This window comes from Protopterus annectens, chromosome 2.part1 (assembly GCF_019279795.1).
Source record: "Protopterus annectens isolate FY-2018-M chromosome 2.part1, PAN1.0, whole genome shotgun sequence".
Taxonomy (NCBI): domain Eukaryota; kingdom Metazoa; phylum Chordata; order Ceratodontiformes; family Protopteridae; genus Protopterus; species Protopterus annectens.
In genome coordinates, this window is record NC_056729.1 from 1,208,599,719 (window position 1) to 1,208,616,734 (window position 17,016).

General features: G+C 42.8%; 1 protein-coding gene across 2 annotated transcripts in view; it reads right to left on the reverse strand.

Annotated features, from left to right (window-relative positions):
- Positions 1-17,016, reverse strand: part of METTL13 (methyltransferase 13, eEF1A lysine and N-terminal methyltransferase) — a 527,633-nt gene that overhangs the window by 361,073 nt on the left and 149,544 nt on the right. The window lies entirely within an intron of this gene.

A 17,016-nucleotide genomic window follows, 5' to 3' on the forward strand; every position in this document is an offset into this window, starting at 1 on the left:
TTTTGGAAGGGTGTGAAAATGGAATCTGTAGCCTCTGTTTATAATGTCCAGGATCCATTTGTCTTTTGTGACAATATGCCAATTTTTTGAAAATAATGCCAGTTTTCCGCCTAAGGGTGCTGCCATTTGAGCCTTGCTTGGCATGCAAAGGGGAAAGTCATTGGGCTTGCTTTCTGAATGGCTGCGAACTATCCTCACCACCTCTTTGGGTAGGAGCTTGCCATTGTCTGCCTCTAAATGATCCTTGAGATTGCTCTCTGCCCCTCGGGCGCCTGTATCTACCTCTTTGGGGTCTGTCCATGGCTGGAATGGACCAATTTTTGGAAGGCCAATTTCTACTGAAATGTGGAGGTTGTACCTGTAGAAAATCTTTCACTGTTTGCATTGATTTAGCCTTTTCCTCCATTTTCTTTAATACCTCCTCAGCTTTAACACCAAATAATACATCCTTTTGCAGAGGGGCATCTAGTAATTTAGCTTTGACATGATCTGGCAAGGTTTGCTCCTTGAGCCAGGCATGTCTACGTATGACTGATCCTGTAACAGCAGCTCTACATGAGGCCTCTAGAGCATCAAAACCACATTGCAAGGTATGTTTACCCACTTGTTCTGCACTATGCATCAAATCCTGCAACTCCTTCAAGTCTGGTTGTTCAGGTAGTGACATTTTACTTCTCAACTGTGATAACAGAAACTGTTGGTACTTTAGCATATGGAACTGGCAGTTTAATGCCCTCATGGTTAAGGTGGCCGAGGTGTATACCTTTTTCCCCACCTTTCTAAGGATCTGGAATCTCTCTCGGAAGGTAATGGATTTTTAGCAGTGGAGGCCTTAATTCCCTTGGGGCCCTGTGAGATAGTTTCTGGGTCAGCCGGATGGCTTTTGTATAAAAATTGGTGTGAGTCAGGAACCCGGTAGTACCCGTCCGGCTTGACTGGGGCTGGAGGTAAGGAATCCGGGTTAAGGCAGGCCTCCGAGTACACATCATCTAGTATGTCTAAGACAAGAGGTATAGCCAGAGGCCTGTGCTGAGGGAGCAAGAGAAAATCCCTAAGCCTTTTCTTGTAATCTGAGTACTCTTGGCCTTCCCAGTGGAAGTGTTCCCTTAAGGTATGCAAGGTTTCCCCAAATGAGTAATCCTCTGGGGGGGAGACAGAGGGAATGGACTCCTCTGCATCCGAATCTTCAAAAGGGGAGTAAGAATGTTCTTGTTCATCAGAGTGCTCTGAAATAATGGAGGCCTGGTCAGAGGAGGGGGATTCTTCCTCCACTCTGGGCCTTTTGTCTGGGGGGGGGGGGTTGAGAACTCCTGATAAGAATAATTAAATCCTCAGCCATTTTAAGCATTTGTTTTTTAGGCATGGGGGCTGGAGAAGGGCCCTGTGTAGCTTGTCTCTTAGAATGCATGGCTGCTTTAGACTTAGTGAAAGCCTTGATGGAAAAGGAAGAGGAAGGTCTGAAGACACCTTGAGAGGAGGCAGACCTGTCTACATTTTGAGATTCACCACCAAGAGTGGCTTCGGTATCTGTAGTCGGGGTGTGGGCCAAGGAGCCTGCGACCTCGGGCACAGAAGACACCGCCAATGAAGAGTCGTCGGTAGGCAGGGGCTGCGTAGGCGCCTCACTGAGAACCGGACCACCTGTAGTCGGCTTTGGCGTGGTGTTGGTAGAGGCCGCGGACCTCGTGTGTCGGTCCTTATCTTTGCGTTTTTTAGACAAAACTGGAGTCGGAGTATCCGACGACATAATATAGTTAAATTTTTTGCCAAAATAGTGCTGGGCGAACTCCGCCCGATGCTTAATGGTGCGTTTGTTGAATGTAGCACAAAAATGACAGACCGAGATGTCGTGGTCTAGGCCTAAGCAAGGAATGCAGAGGGAATGAAAATCCTTATGCGGTATTTGCTTCCCACATGAAATACAATTATTAACTTTGTCTGACATCGGTCTGAGGCAAGAAAAGTTTCCCCAACGGGGTACTTAGCTTTCAAGAAGACTTCAGTTGCAAAATTTTCGTAATTTCAGGAGCTGGCCGACCGGCACTTGCGAACTGCGCCTGCTTCGGGCACCGCGTGGCAAGAAAGACTGAAGAAAATGGCGTCGGCTGGTTCTTTTATACCCTGTCGCACTGACGTCAGGGAAGAAGCGATGACAACCGACACCGGATCTAGACTTTGGAATTCGGCCGACTGGGGACCCGCCTGACGGCAGGAGAACCCATCTGTTATGACTGCAGCTGTATGCACGATGAACATAGTACAATTTTGTACCTACCATAAATGTAGATGTTCGAGTGCTAATACAGCTGCAATCCACGTTTGTTATGACTGCAGCTGTATGCACGATGAACATCAGGGTCACTATCACAGGGGAGTGTAAGGCCCAGTTTCCAATACTTTGCACAGTTACTATTATTTTTGTTAACATTGCAACTTTTTTTTCTACATTGTGATTGGGCAGTTTTAAACTAGCATTTTGAGAAAACCCTTTTGTGTAGTGTCAAATTATTACATTATCTGCCAAAGCCAAACCTAATATCAGTGAGTCAAAAAGTGCCAATAGTCCAATCTGTTCAGGCTGCCACCAAGTTTTCCATCTGCCCAGTGCACCACAGCCACAAAGGCATACAAGGACTAAAATAAACAGGACTAGTACATAAATGCAGTTACTAAAATTGTTATGTCTAGGATTTCCAAGACATCAGCACACTAATCAACAGGTTAATTACAGCTCTCCCAGTGTGAAAACTGTAAAACAAGACAGTAAAAACTTTTAATTTGTTTAAAAATTCAGTTACTGGATAAAAAAAAATTACAATGCCTGGATGCCAGCAAAGAAACAGAAAAAGTGAATACAAAAATTCAGAAAGAACCCTGCAGCTGTTTAGCAAAAGAAAAAAAAGTTTAGCTTTCAGCTTTGGTACTGCAGACAACTTCCAGTAATTTAGAGGAAAAAATAAATCAAAGGCGCTCAGACGTGCTAAGATAAGTGAAAAGCAATATAGAATGCCAAGTAACAAAAAGCTGGGGAGAAAAAGAAGCTTTAACCAACAATTCAAATGACCTGATAAACCTGCAAAAAAGTTTTGAGACTAAAATGAATAAAAAAGGCATCTTAAGAAGAACTGGTTTAAAAAAAAGGCAGCACAGAGAGAAAACCTGAGATTTTCTACTGCACCAGAGAAACTGAAGGTAGAGACTGCATTAGATTTCTGAAAATACAAATAAGCAACTAGACCAGTGTTTCACAAGAGAATTTGGCAAGTGGACCAGTGTTTCACAACAGAATTTGTTAATTGTGTAGTGACACACAGTTATGTACAATCTAAATATGGCCATGAATGCAATAGCCAAGACTTATACATTATACCCCAGCACAAAGAGCTACTCTCGACAAAACCGATGTAGAGGGGGGAAAGCATTAAAATTTGAGGACACCAGAAAGTTTTTGGAAAAATATTCTTCAATGTACATCAGACAAAAGAGAAGTTTATCCTACCAAAAAATGAAATGTTGAGCACTGTGAGATTCAAGTTGTTGTCTTCAGATTACTTCCTTGGAGGATTAAAGACATTTTTTTGATGCAGAACAGGTTGAGGAGAAAACAAAAACGTTTTACCAAAAAAGTGAGCAAACAAGCAGAAAAGGACGGTTTCCCATTTATCTGACAATAATAAAGTTAATAGGCACAGCACCAGTGAAACATTTTTCATTGTACCAAAAGTAAATGTGTGAGAAACATAAAAATATCACAGAAGTTAACAAGAAGAATCAGAAATATCTTGTCATTGAACCACGGACAGCAATGTAAAATTAGTGATTACATCATCAATCTCATTAGATACAAGATTAGACATGTGAAATGCGACTTTGCAAGAAGCAGATGAGAAAGACGAATTTTATTCACTGTGTTAAACTGGTGGGTGAACTATAAATTATAAGCCGCACTTTATGTCATTAATGTTAAGAAAGAGAAGGGGATGAGGACATAACTGTAAGGATTATCAGGGTTTTCAGGATGCAAACTGCATGTTACATATTATAAAGCAGTTTGGTATAGTGTGCAGTCAGTGGTACTTTAAATATGTGGTAGGAGATCTTACCACAGACTGCTATATACATGTTAAAGATAACAAAGTGGGATACTACTTTTATAAGTTATAATGTACCCAGAGCTTTACACTGGAACAATGAAAGACTTAAAACTGTTGGAGTTGGGGGATAGAAAAGTGTACTGATCATCTTATATACATAATACAAAATTAATAATCTGCCCTTTATACAGGGATGGATATCTAGATTATAGACAAGTTTTTAAAGCCAATAAGCTTGAAATTTAAGACAAAATGGTGAAAAAGTATGGAAATTTTATTTCTTCCTTCCATCTGCAAACTTATTAGTTTTTCTTCTTTTCATTAACAAATGCCTTCAGTTGAAGCCAAGAATTCTACAGGTGCAAGCAATTAATCATGAGAGGTCTGGATAGTATACTCAGTGCAAAATCTACAAAAGTTCTTTTATGGATTTGTAAAGTTATTAGCGTTTTTGTTTTGCTTTTACAAGGAGATGAGCAGTCTGCAGGGGCAAGCAATTAAATATAATACATTCTGACTGAATGTACAAGGTAGATTGTAATTAACATTAAAAGGTTCAGTAACAAGTAGTTCATTGAAAAACAAATGAAGTTTAACACTGCAGGATGTGAATAAATTATAAATAGCTGCCTCCCTAGCAGCCCTAGTACTTTATAATGCAATTACTATAACAGTACACAATTTAGTTTATTTATTTAAAGGTAGTCAAAGCACATTTTTTTACGGCTAAATGTTAATGTTTACTGAAAGAGTACAGTTTTGTACCTACCATAAATGTAAATGTTCGAGTGTATACACTGCTGCAGTCATCACACTTGGGTTATCCTGCCGTCAGTCGGCCCGAATTCCAAAGTCTTGGTCCGGCGTCGGTTGCTGTCACTTCTTCCCCGACGTCAGTGCGCCAGGGGTATATAAGAGGCATCCAACGCCATTTTCTTCAGTTTTTCTTGCCCCAGATGTCAGGTGCCCCCAATAGATAGGCAAAATATATATATATATATATATATATATATATATATAAATACATATAGCTATATAAAAATAAAACAATACCCTTAGGCACAAGCAAATACACAAGCAAATACACCACAGAGGTAGCATAGGATAGAGTGGTAGAGATAAGTTCAGCTAGTTCAGAGGGGATGGAAGGAGGGTAACCTGGACTGCAGCAGGGTATACACTCGAACATCTACATTTATGGTAGGTACAAAACTGTACTATGTTCATCATGTTACCCTGCTGCAGTCATCACACTTGGGTAGAATCCCAAAGCTAAGGATGGGAGGTGGAGTCAAACAGGGTTAGAGGAGGCTAGAAGGCCCTGCAAACCTGCAGTGGCGAAGCCAGCTCTAGTCTTAGAGTAAAGTGGTAAGTGATAGTGTTTGGTGAAGGTGTGTACTGAACTCCAAGTTGCAGCTTCCAGAATATCCTTGGTAGGCACCCCCCTGAGGAAGGCTGTAGATGTAGCTGCTGCCCTGGTGGAGTGGGGCCTAATGCTAGCAAGAACTGGTTTTCCATGGGGGGGTATAGCAAAAACGTATGCAATGTCCTATCCATTTGGAAATGGTCTGTTTTGAGATAGCCTTTCCTTGTGATGCTGTAGCATAGGATACAAAAAGCTGGTCAGATTTTCTGAAAACCTTAGTTTTATCCAAGTAGTAACGTAGCTGCCTGTGAATGTCCAAGGAATGCAGGAGTCTTTCTCCTTTGTTCTGCGGATTTAGAAAGAAGGTGGGTAAATGGATGGTTTGCTTTAGAGCCACACTGGATACCACCTTAGGCATAAAGGAGGGGTTAGTTCATAGAGAAACTCTGTCTTGATGAAAAATAAGGAAAGACTCTACTGCCATAAGAGCCTGAAGCTCTGAGACTCTCTGGCTGAAGTAATTGCTAGCAGCAGGGCAGTCTTCCATGATACAAACTAAGTCAGCTGAGAAAGCTGGCTCAAAAGGAGGTAGCGTAAGTTTGTCTAGAACAGAAATTGAGGTCCCAAAGTTGGTGTTGGTGCTCTCCTGGGAGGCCTAATGTTTTTGGCCCCTCTGAGAAACTGCTTTAGAAGTGGATGTGAAAATAAGGGAGGATCCGTGTTGTAGTGAGCTGAAATAGCTGAGGCGTGGATTTTAATAGATGAAAAAGAAAGTCCTTTGTGTAACATCTCAGTTAAACATTGTAGAATCTGAGGTATGTCCGGCAGAAGGGTATTTTGGCCTTTAGCTTGGTTTCAGGCGCAAAACCTTTTCCATTTGTCTGAGTAGGCTTTCCTATTGCTGGGCCTCCTGGCCTCCAGAATAACATCCATAACAGCTTGTGAAAGAGGAGCTGGCTGGTTGCTTAGGAGATTTGCCATGCAGCCAAATTTAAGGTTTTGAGCTGGCTGTGTAGAATCTGACTGTCTTGCTGTGTGAGCAGATGAGAAATTTGTGGTAAAATCCATGGTGGGCCCTGGGCCATATTCCTTAATAGTGGTTACCAGTGCTGGCGTGGCCAGTCTGGGGCAATGAGAATCATTTGTGGTCTCTCCATCCTGACTTTCAGCAGCACCTTTGTGAGAAGGGGCAATGGAGGGAAGGCATATACTGACAGCATTTTCCAACTGAATGAGAGTGCGTCCACTTTCCGAGCTTGATGGTGAAATGTCCTTGTGCAATATTATGTTAGCTGATAGTTTTGGGGGCTGGCAAACAGGTCTATGTCTGGATGTCCCCATTTTTGAGTTACCATTACAAATATTTGTGGATCCAGTTTCCACTCGTGGGGATCCATGATGTTTCTGCTTAGGTCGTCTGCCAATGTGTTCTTTTTTCCTGGCAGGAATTGAGCTTGTAATTGTACTTGGTAAGCCAGTGCTGTGTTCCACAAGGTCATTGCTTGCCTGCATAGAGGGTAGGAGTGTGTACCCCCTTGTTTGTTTATGTACCACATTACTGTGGTGTTGTCTGTCCTTATTACAAGCTGTCCTGGATGTAAGGGGTCCTTGAAGGCTGTCAGGGCATTCTGTACATCTAGCATTTCTTTTTGATTGATGTGCAGACTTCTTTGATCTGCAGTCTATATGCCTTGAACACACCGTCATGCCATGTGTGCCCCCCAGGCATAGTCCGATGCATCTGTTGTCATAGTTTGTCTGGCTGGGGTAAGGTGAAAGGCCGACCCTTGTTGAGGTGACATGCCTGTGACCACCATAGAAACTCCTGTTGAAGGCAGGGAATGAGAGGTATCATTGTTTCCAAGCTGTGGCTGTGTTGATTCCATACGCGTTTTAGGTACCATTGTAATTTCCTCATATGCAGTTTTGCAAATGGTATTAGTAGTATGCAAGATGCCATGAAGTCCAAGGCCTGCAGAATTTTTCTTGCAGGGAGTTGGGTCTTTGTTGCCATTGTTTTGAAGTATTGAGTTAGCTGTAGTTGTTTGTCTGGCATCAGGTAAGCCATCTGGGCTGTTGTATTCAAGCTGGCACCCAGGAATGTCATATTTTGTGAGGGCACTAGTTTTGATTTCTTTTCATTTACTGTGTACCCTAGGCAACTTAGAAGGTGTTTTACAAAAGCCAGATGATGTAAGAGAGTGTCCTTGCTTTCTGCTTGGATGAGGCAGTCGTCCAGGTATGGATATATTTGAATTCCTCTTTGTCTGCAGTATGCAATTACTGGTGCTAGGCATTTTGTGAAGACCATGGGTGCAGTAGATAAGCCAAAGGACAGTGCAGAGAATTGGTAGTGGGTTGAACCTGCAATGAAGCGGAGGTATCTTCTGCAATTTTGTCTGAAAAGGGACATGCAGGTATGCCTCCTTGAGGTCCAGCGTTACTAGCCATGCTTTCTTGCCCAACATGGGAAGAAGCTGCTGTAGTGTTAGCATCTTGAATTTGGGTACTTACAAGAAGGTGTTTAGAATTGAAAGGTCCAGAATGGGTCTCCAAGCATTGTCCTTTCTGTGGACTAGAAAGAGCCTTGAGTAAAATCCTTGGCCTTGCTCCTGTGTAGGTACCAGCTGAATGGCTCTCATGTCCATGAGAGCTGTAATTTTTTTTTGTGCCTCTGCCCATTGATTTTGTGGCAGGTTTGGCATGCCTTTTATCCTTGGCAAGGTGTGGAAATGGAATCTGCATCCTTGTGAGATAATGTCTAGGACCCATTTGTCCTTTGTGACGATGCACCAGTTGTCTGCAAAAAGTGCTAATTTTCCTCCCAAGGGAGCTGCCAAGAGAGTTTTGCTTGGCAGTTTGAGGTTTAAGTCATTGTGTTTGCCTTCTAGTAGTTTGGGACCTGTCTTCTCCTCCCTTCTGTGTTGCAGTGCCCCATTGGCGAGGTTTGTAAGGGATTTGTGCTTGTCCTCTGCCCCTTGGGTGCCTGTATTTACCCCTCTGTGGTCTGTCAGAAGCTGGAAAGGATCAATTTTTTGTTGGCCAATTTCTGCTGAAGCGTAGGGGCTGTACCTGTAAGAAATCTTTGACCGTCTGCGTAGATTTTGCCTTATCCTCCATTTTCTTTAAAACCTCTTCTGCTTTAACCCCAAATAAGACATCCTGCTGTAAGGGTACATCTAGTAACTTTGCTTTAACATGATCAGGCAGAGTTTGTTCCTTTAACCAAGCATGCCTACGTATAACAGACCCAGTAACAGCTGCTCTACAGGAAGCTTCCAAGGAATCAAATCCACATTGTAAAGTATGTTTGCCCACCTGTTCAGCTGCATGCAACAGATCCTGCATTTCCTTGAATTCAGACTGTTGAGGGTGTGTGCTCATCTTTTGTTTTATTTGAGACATTAGGAATTGCTGGTATTTAAGCATGTGAAATTGACAATTTAGTGCTCTCATAGCCAGAGTAGCTGAGGTGTAAACCTTCTTCCCCCACCTATCTAGTGCTCTGGAGTCCCTTTCAGAGGGTACAGGATTTTTGGCCATAGAAGCCTTAGCCCCTTTGGGACCCTGGGAGATTGTCTCTGGATCAGCAACAGGGCTTTTGAAAAGGAATTTGTGTGACTGAGGCACTCTACAGTATCTATCTGGTTTGGCTGGAGCAGGAGGCAGAGAATCTGGATTTAGACTAGATTCTAAATAAACATCATCCACAATGTCTGAAATTAGGGGGATAGCAAGTGGTCTGTGCTGGGGGAGTAAAAGAAACTCTCGGAGCCTTTTCTTTGAGTCGGAGTAGTCCTGACCTTCCCAGTGGAAATATTCCCTCATGGTATGTAAGGTTTCCCCAAAGGAATAGTCTTCAGGGGGAGAAGCTGAGGGAATGGAATCTTCAGCATCAGAATCTTCATAAGGGGGAAAGGAGTAATCCTGTTCCTCAGAGGAGCCTGAGGAAATAGACACTTGATCAGAGGAGGCATAATCCTCCTCTTGTCTAGGCCTTTTGTTGGGGGGGGGGGGTTGGGAACCCCTGATTAAAGAAATCAAATCTTCAGCCATTTTAAGCATCTGTTTCTTAGGCATGGGGCCTTGAACTGGTGACTGAAGTGCAGTCTTTTTTGGTTTTAGAGGAGTCTTAAGCTTAGCATAAGATTTTATGGTGAGAGTAGTCGGTCTGAAGACACCTTCTGAAACCGAAGGTGTTTCTACAGCACCGGCTTCTCCTTCTGCAATGTCGTCGATAGGGCCTAAAGAAAATGGCTGCGTCGGCCTAGAGCTCTCTGTTAGAAAATCCAAAACGGTCTGGGGTTCCGATTTTGCGGTAGCCATGGGCTGCGTAGGCGCCTCACTGAAAACCGGAGGACCGGCGACCGGCCCAGCCGAGGCCTCGGAGTCTGGCTTGGATCTAGGCTGCCTGTCTTTATCTTTGCATTTTTTATGCACGGCGGTAGTCAGTTGCTCTGACGGCATAGTGTAATTAAATTTCCTACCGAAGAAGTGTCATGCGAAATCAAAGCGTCGCTTTATAGTTCGCTTACTGAACCTAGCACAAAACCGACAACCAGTGACGTCGTGGTCTGGGCCTAGGCCAGGTATACAATAAGAATGAAAGTCCTTATGAGGTATTTGCTTCCCACAAGAAATGCAATTGTTAACTTTTTCTGACATCGGACTGAGGCAAGAAAAGGTTCCCCAATGGGGTACTTAGCTTTGAAGACTTCAGACTGAAACTCTATTCGAAAATCTCAGGTGTCGGCCGACCGGCACTTGCAAACTGCTTCTGCTTCGGGCACCGCGCGGCAAGAAAGACTGAAGAAAATGGCGTCGGATGCCTCTTATATACCTCTGGCACACTGACGTCAGGGAAGAAGCGACAGCAACCGACGCCGGACCAAGACTTTGGAATTCGGGCCGACTGCGGGACCGCCTGATGGCAGGATAACCCAAGTGTGATGACTGTAGCAGGGTAACACGATGAACATCATGCAAGTTGCTTTTATATCTGGGAGGGGAACAGAGATTAAAAAAAAGCACAAAGAAATCCAGGAAAGTGGAAACACAGGCTCACACATGCACTCTTAACATGGATAACCCTCATTTTAGAATAGGTAACCTTTGTTCGTAGAGAAACACTGTCTGGGTGGAAAATGATGAAAGGTTCCACAGCCATGAGTGCCTGTAACTCTGAAACTCGTCTTGCAGAGGTTATTGCTGGGAGCAGAGCTGTTTTCCAAGATAAAAACTTTGTATCAGCTGTATTGGCTGGCTCAAAAGGCGGCAGTGTGAGTTTTTCCAAGACATATTTGAGGTCCCATGCAGGTACTGGGGCTCTCCTTGGAGGTCTTATGTTTTTGGCCCCTTTAAGGTACTGCCTTATCAATGGATGGGAAAAAATAGGAGGTTCCGTATTGTAATGAGCAGAAATGGCTGAGGCATGAAATTTAACTGATGAAAAGGATAGGCTTTTGTCCAGCATCTCAGTTAGGTATTGTAAAATCTGAGGAATATTTGGTACAGATGTGTCAAGTCCTTGTGCCTGGTTCCAAGCACAGAATCTTTTCTATTTGTCTGCATAAGATTTTCTGGCACTGGGCCTCCTGGCCTCCAAAATAACATCCATCACTGCTTTAGAGAGAGGAGTGTTTTGAATGGTTAAATTATCCGCCATGCTGCCAGATTTAGGGTCCTGAGTTGGCTGTGCAGAATCTGATTGTTTCGCTGGGTTAGTAAGTGAGGAATAAGAGGCAGTGTCCAGGCTGGGCCTTGAGACAAGTGTTTTAGGATTGGGTACCAGTGCTGGCGTGGCCAGTCTGGGACAATCAGGATCATTCTTGGCTTCTCTTGTCTGACCTTTAGAAGTACCTTGGGGAGGAGAGGCAGAAGAGGAAAGGCATATACTGTTAGACTTTTCCAGCTGAATGATAGAGCATCCACTTTCCATGCTTGCTTGTGATCGGTCCTTGTGCAGAATTTCTGTAGTTGGCAGTTGTGAGGGGAAGCAAATAGATCTATGTCTGGACATCCCCATTCCTTTTTTATCATGCTGAAGACTAGTGGATCCAGTTTCCATTCGTGGGGATCCGTAAGGTTTCTGCTTAGTTCGTCTGCCAGAGTACTGTTCTTTCCTGGCACGAATTGTGCTTGCAGGTGTACTTGATAAGTCAATGCTGTGTTCCATAAAGTCATGGCTTGTCTGCAGAGAGGGTAGGAGTGTGTGCCTCCCTGCTTGTTTATGTACCACATGACTGTAGTATTGTCCGTCCTCATCAGTAGTTGTCCTGGATGGATTAAATCCTTGAAGGCTGTCAGGGCATTCTGAACAGCTAGCATCTCTTTTTGATTGATATGTAGATGCATTTGGCTTGTGGGCCATGTGCCCTGAATACATTTTCCTGCCATGTGTGCTCCCCAGGCATAGTCTGATGCATCTGTTGTTATTGTCTGCCCAGCTGTGGGTAGAGTGAAAGGCTGTCCCTTGTTGAGGTGACAGGCATGAGCCCACCATCGAAACTCCTGTTGCAGGCAAGGAATGAGGGTAATTAATTCTTCCAGGTTTTGACAATGTTGAGTACAGACACTTTTTAGATACCACTGAAGTTTCCTCATATGCAGTCTGGCATATGGAATTAGCACTATGCAGGATGCCATGAAGCCCAAAGCCTGCAGAATTTTTCTTGCAGATAACTGGGTCTTTGTTGTCAACATTTTGAAGTAAGAAGTTAGTTGTCTTTGTCTGGCGTGAGATAAGCCATCTGGGCAGTTGTATTTAAGCTTGCACCCAGGAATATTATCTCTTGAGAGGGTACTAGATTCGATTTCTTTTCGTTTATTGTGTACCCTAGACAAATTAATAATCTTTTTACGAACGCCAGATGTTTTAGTAGAGTGTCCTTGTTCTTTGCTTGTATAAGGCAGTCGTCCAAGTAGGGATAAATTTGAATTCCTCTTTGTCTGCAAAATGCAATTACTGGTGCCAGGCATTTTGTGAAGACCGTGGGCGCAGTAGATAAGCCAAAGGGCAGTGCAGAGAATTGGTAGTGCATTGAGCCAGCTATGAGTCTGAGGCATCTTCTGCATGATTGTCTGATTGGGACATGCAGGTATGCCTCTTTTAAGTCCAAAGTCACAAGCCAAGTCTTCTTGCCCAGCATGGGCAGAAGCTGCTGCAGAGTTAACATTTTGAATTTTGGAACGTCCAGAAACATGTTTAGAATAGATATGTCCAGTATTGGTCTCCAGGTTTTGTCCTTTCTGGGGACTAAGAAAAGTCTTGAGTAAAATCCTTGTCCCTGCTCTTGCTCTGGTACTTGTTGAATGGCCCTCATGTCCATGAGGGATGAAACTTGTTTTTGTGCCTCTGCCCATTGATTTTTTGGCAGGTCTGGCAAACTGTGTGCCCTTGGCAGAGTATGAAAGTGAAACTTGTAGCCTTGTGACACTATGTTCAAGACCCATTTGTCCTGGGTTATGTGCCAGTTTTGATGAAAAAGTGCAAGTTTTCCCCCTAATGGTGCTGCCAGAAGATAAGTGCTTGGCGCAGGCAGGGGGAAGTCATTGAGACTGTTTCCTGTATGGCTGTGATTTGTCTTCTCCGCTTTTGGAGGTAGAAGCACCCCATTGTTTAGACCTGTATGTGCCTTGGGGCTGGGATCTGCCTCTAGGGCGTCTGTATCTGCCCCTTTGTGGCCTGTCTGACACTGGAAAGGACCAATTTTTTTCTAGGCCAGTGTCTGCTAAACCTTGGAGGCTGTACCTGTAAGAAATCCTTGACTGTTTGCATAGATTTTGCTTTGTCCTCCATTTTCTTCAACACCTCCTCTGCCTTAACACCAAACAAGGTATCATGCTGTAATGGAGCATCTAACAATTTTGCTTTAACATGATCAGGCAAATTCTGTTCCTTTAACTAAGCATGCCTCCTGATGACAGAACCCGTAACAGCGGCCCTGCAGGAGGCCTCTAGAGAATCAAAACCACATTGCAAAGTATGCTTTTCTACTTGTTCAGCTGCATGCAATAAATCCTGCATTTCTTTGTTTTCTGCACATTCAGAATTTATCAACATTTTCTGCTTAAGCAGTGACATAATATACTGCTGATATTTAAACATATAAAATTGACAATTTAAAGCCCTTATAGCCAAGGTCGCAGAAGTGTAAATCATTTTTCCCCATCTGTCCAGTGCCCTAGAATCCCTGTCAGAGGGGGTAGGGTTTTTTGCAGTGGAAGCCTTGACCCCTTTAGGACCCTGAGAGATAGTTTCTGGGTCAGCAGCAGGGTTTTTAAAAAGAAATTTATGTGAATTAGGAACCCTGTAATATCTGTCTGGCTTAACAGGAGCTGGAGGCAAGGATTCAGGAGTCAGACTGGACTCTGAAAATACATCATCTACAATGTCTAACACAGGAGGAATAGGAAGGAGCCTGTGTTGAGGTAGCAAAAGGAAGTCTCTGAGCCTCCTCTTAGGTTCTGAATAATCTTGGCTCTCCCAGTGGAAATGCTCCCTCATGGTATGCAAAGTTTCCCCAAAAGAATAATCCTCAGGAGGAGAGGCTGAAGGAATAGATTCTTCAGCATCAGAATCCTCATAAGGAGGAAGAGAGTATTCCTGATCGGAAGAGGAATCAGATGAAATGGAAACCTGATCTGAAGATTCATATTTTGTCTCTTGCCTAGGCCTCTTATCAGGAGGGGAATGGGAACCCCTGATCAAAGTAATTAGGTCTTCGGCCATTTTCAGCATCTGTTTTTTAGGCATGGAGGCCTGTCCATATGGCTGTTGTACTTGTTTCTTTGTCTTTAAAGGTGTTTTAGTCTTTGCCTTTGAGGCTGAAGTCATTTTTAGATATAACTGTGCAGGCCTGAAAACACCCTCAGAAGCCGATGCCTGCTCAACGGCTCCGGACCCATCTGAGGGAATACTTTCCGAGGTACCAATACCTTGAGTATCCAGCGGCCTAGTCGGCTCCACATGGGAGTCGGTAGAGGCCTGCGGCTCTAAAGTAGCGGGCGTCAGGGGCTGCGAAAGCACCTCACTGAGAACCGGCAAACTGGCGACTGGCTTAGAAGAAACCTCATCAGTTTTGGACCTTGGATGCTTGTCCTTTTCTTTTTCTTTGCGTTTCTTGTGAATTGCGGTAGTCGGATGGCTATCTGACGACATTGTATAATTAAATCTTCTGCCAAAATAGTGAAATGCAAAATCGTACCGACGCTTAATAGTGCGTTAGTTAAATCTAGCACAGAACTGACAATTAGCAACGTCGTGGTCAGGGCCTAGGCAAGGAATACAGTAGGAATGAAAGTCCTTATGAGGTATTTGCTTCCCACAAGAAATACAATTATTAACTTTTTCTGACATCGGTCTGGAGCAAGAAAAAAAGTTTCCCCAATGGGGTAACTTAGCTTTTGATGAAAACTTCGGATCTGAAATTCGAACACGAAAATCTCAGGAGTCGGTCGACCGGCACTTGCGAACTGCTTTTGCTTCGGGCACCGCGGAGCAAGGAAGACTGAAGAAAATGGCGTCGGCTGCATCTTTTATACCCCTGGCGCACTGACGTCATGACAGCAACTGACGCCGGACCTAGACTTTGGAATTCAGGCCGACTGCGGGTAGTCTGCCAGCAGGATAACCCAATTGTAATGACTGCAACAGTGAAACACGATGAACATCCTATGATCCTATAATGCTACATCCCATAATACTTAACACATCAGCTGACTACAACCATGTTTACTGTAGCACGATATTCTGATGAAGTCCTATTAACTTTGCTTAAGTAAATTCATTTCTCCATTATTACCTGCCTTGCATATTTTTTTTATTCCTACAATGGTAACACTTGCATTCCACAACAGGAAAATAAAGGAGATTATATGACGGGTCAGAGGCAAGAATTAAGGCAGGCTCCTCTCTGATGAGCCATATTTAAACAGGGGAACCAAGGAGGGATGTCCTCTTTTCGCTTTATATTTACAGCCATTAACAAAGAAAATAAGAGACTCTCAAATTCTAGGCTACAACTGGTATAGTAATCAAGAAATGTTAGTGTTATTTGCAGATTACATTAGTTCTACTTGACAAATCCAGAAAAAAAACATTTCAATGTTGTAACACATTTTGAGACAGTTTCAAGTCTTTTTGGGATATAAAAAAAGACAAAGGCTTAAATGGTAAACTATGCCTCCACACACATGAACTGCTTCATCACTACTCATGCTCATGTAGACTTGATAAGATTAAGTATTTACATATACGAATTAAAAATAATTATGTTATGACAGCTAATATCTGTAAAGAGACTGAACAAAAAAGAATGCAAAACTGAGAAGCTAGAACCTCTTGATTATGGACTGGAATAGTTAAGATGCAAGCAGTAAAAAATGTTTTTGGCGTCTTTAGATTTATATGTCAAGTGCACTTTAGTCAATCAGAAGAGAAGTTGTGGATAATTAATAAAGAGTTGATGGAATTTACTTGGGAGGAGAAGAGGACAAGAGTTATGTGGGATAATTTGATGCTCCCCACTGAACAAGGTGGTTTAAGATTATCTGATATGAAGGGATACTTTAGATCTGCACAGCTAAGGCTGATGTATGTTAACTTAAGCAGTGTCAGAGGAGCAACAGGTAGCACACTCTCCTCTGGTGCAGAAGGTTGTGGGGTTCTATTCTCACACCAGGTCAATCAATTACTGACATTGTGCTGCTCCACTCCTGAGGGTACTGCTCTTCAGATGAGATGTTAAAATGAGCCCTATCTGCTTGAGTTGGTAGTAGCTCAGGTGGATGCAAAAGATTCCACAACACCTAACGAAAAGAGTAAAAACAGTATTTCCAATATTATTTGCAAACTTACATATTTACAATTTATGCAGTACACGATTTTCCATTCTTTTCCGATTATGCCACCTGAGATCTGCAATAGTTAATCTTCCCATCATTACCTATGTTCTAGTCAATATTTTCACTGACTTGTTACAAAGTACAACTATGCCAGAACATAGTTCTTTTCCTAGATTCCATATTGTATAGTCTCCCACTGTTTGTTTATAATCTGTCTTTTTCTGTCAAAAATCTTACATCTTCCAAAATTAATACATCAACATCACACTTACTACACCAATTCAGGACACCTTTTCTACTTATATGTTTAATACTAGTTAAATTTACTGAAAGAACTTTAAAACTGTCATTATGTCTGTGTCACAGCTTACCAGAAATGATGTAAAATTGGAGTATTTATCTAATTTGTACTATCCAATTCCAATAGATATGACTGTGAGTAGGTAAAGAGAAACTCTGCAACAGGTAGCTGGAATTTACTGATGTAAAATTAACAAAGGAACCAAGACAATGGGAACAAATGTCTAGTAAGGAAAAGGTAATAGAGTGGGATGAAGCTAAGAAGAAGTAAAGATTGCATGTTAGAGACTGCCTTCCCTAGCAGATATTAATAACAGTGTATAAGTAAAAACAAAGAGATAAAGGAGTGTTAATTGAAAGACCAGCTCTTGTTGAGTTTTTAGTTAAGTTCAGGGAGAAACTGTTGTTAAA